The sequence below is a fragment of the Oratosquilla oratoria genome, chromosome 7 (assembly GCF_046742065.1).
Source record: "Oratosquilla oratoria isolate Oo_2021 chromosome 7, ASM4674206v1, whole genome shotgun sequence".
In the NCBI taxonomy this organism is placed as follows: Eukaryota; Metazoa; Arthropoda; class Malacostraca; order Stomatopoda; family Squillidae; genus Oratosquilla; species Oratosquilla oratoria.
Genome location: NC_134783.1, coordinates 70,228,856 through 70,230,513, shown reverse-complemented (window position 1 = coordinate 70,230,513; position 1,658 = coordinate 70,228,856). Strand labels below are relative to the sequence as shown.

Genomic DNA, 1,658 nt, shown 5'->3' with positions numbered 1-1,658 from the left:
TGGTCTTTTCACTTCTCTCTGTGCCATCGGGGTGAAGAAATAAAAAATAATGTGAAAGCGAACTTTGTCTCCTTCTGAGTATCTGAAACAGTGGAAAGATAGTATCAGGGAAGTGAAATGCAGAAGATTTTGACGTCATGTCGCCTTTGCTTGGAATACTACGCATCATATGATGTCGTGACGTCATATCTCTTATTCTAATTGGCTGGTCCTCAGTCGTGACGTCATATCTCTTCTTCTGATCTCTTCCTCTGCTTGGCTGGTCTTCAATCGTGACGTCATATCTCTTCCTTTTGATTAGCTGGGTGACCGTTTCAAGCCATCATTGTGATAAAAAATCAATACCCGCAAACCGATTATATCAGTGACGTCACCCAACATGCAGGATGAATTCATAGATACGCCATTTCAAGTCTGCATACATCAGCGCGTAGCCGGCTGATCAAAATTTCCCCGTCGTCTGTCTGTTCTACCAAGACATTCATCGGCAACATAGTGTTAAAACAAGACTCAAAGAACGTAATCAATATGCTTTCCTTTCATAAAATTTTTGTTCGCTCTATATTCTATAGTGACTTTTATAATCAATATTCTTTTCAGTTGTGTTGTGACATTTTGTGTTTCACTGCATCAACGTGAACAGTGATCTGATTTTCTAGTGAGTAAATGTCAGTGAACCTACTATTCCATGTAAATTTCTGTATTTAAGTCGCTTAAGTGTACTTGTCGTTATATTTTCGGAAGGCGGCTTACCTCGTATTGGTGAATAATGTAATGAAATCGACCTACATAAAGCCCAAATATAAGTATGTACTGGTTTTAGTGTGTTATGCAAAGGGATCAATCAAATAAGATTTCTCCCCGTAGAACTAGAAGTTATTTGTAACGTTGCATTGACGACTTAAATTCCTTTTACTCTTTAGTTCTCACTACAATGGATAAAGGGAGCCCTTCTAGTTCATTATCTTTATCATCCATGATGCCTTCCCCCAATCTAATAGCAGTTAGAGAAAACATCGTCTACCGAAGTTCAATGGTGAAAATATACCTCTTTATTCATTTCTAGTGGAAATAGACCATGAGATTACAAGGCGTAAAGTTCAAGATGATAGAAAGAAGATGGCAACCTTGAGAAGTAGGATGGATTTTGGTACAGTAGAAGGAAACATTGTTATGACAGATGCATTTGACAAGACGAGAAACTACAAGGACTTTGTGGAATTAACGAAGAAAACCTTTGCAGAAATCACAACAATGTATAATTTTTTTCATTCGTTTAAAACAGAGCAGATTCACAAAAAATAAGCTTCCCTTAAAAAAAAAAAAAATAAATAAATAAACATTCAAATTCCATTAGCACCTAGAGTTGATATTAAAGGACCAACACGAAATTCAACTTGGATTACAAATATACAAACAACAAACACCTGGTCCAAAAATCTTACTTTAAAATGTAGTTCCTCTATTCGCATATTTCAAATTCCTGCTGCACTTGCAAAAGCAGTTATTATTATTATTATTATTATTATTATTATTATTATTATTATTATTATTATTATTATTATTATTATTATTATTATTATTATTATTATTATTATTATTATTATTATTATTATTATTATTATTATTATTATTATTATTATTATCATTATTATTAT

General features: G+C 33.1%; 1 protein-coding gene across 1 annotated transcript in view; it reads left to right on the top strand.

Annotated features, from left to right (window-relative positions):
• The first annotated feature begins 337 nt into the window (after nucleotides 1-337).
• LOC143027204 (galactoside 2-alpha-L-fucosyltransferase Sec1-like) overlaps nucleotides 338-1,658 on the top strand; it is a 25,441-nt gene continuing 24,120 nt past the window's right edge. Inside the window, exon 1 of the mRNA XM_076188380.1 lies at nucleotides 338-519. The gene's annotated coding sequence lies outside the window, so the exon portion shown is untranslated. The remainder of the gene's footprint in view (nucleotides 520-1,658) is intronic.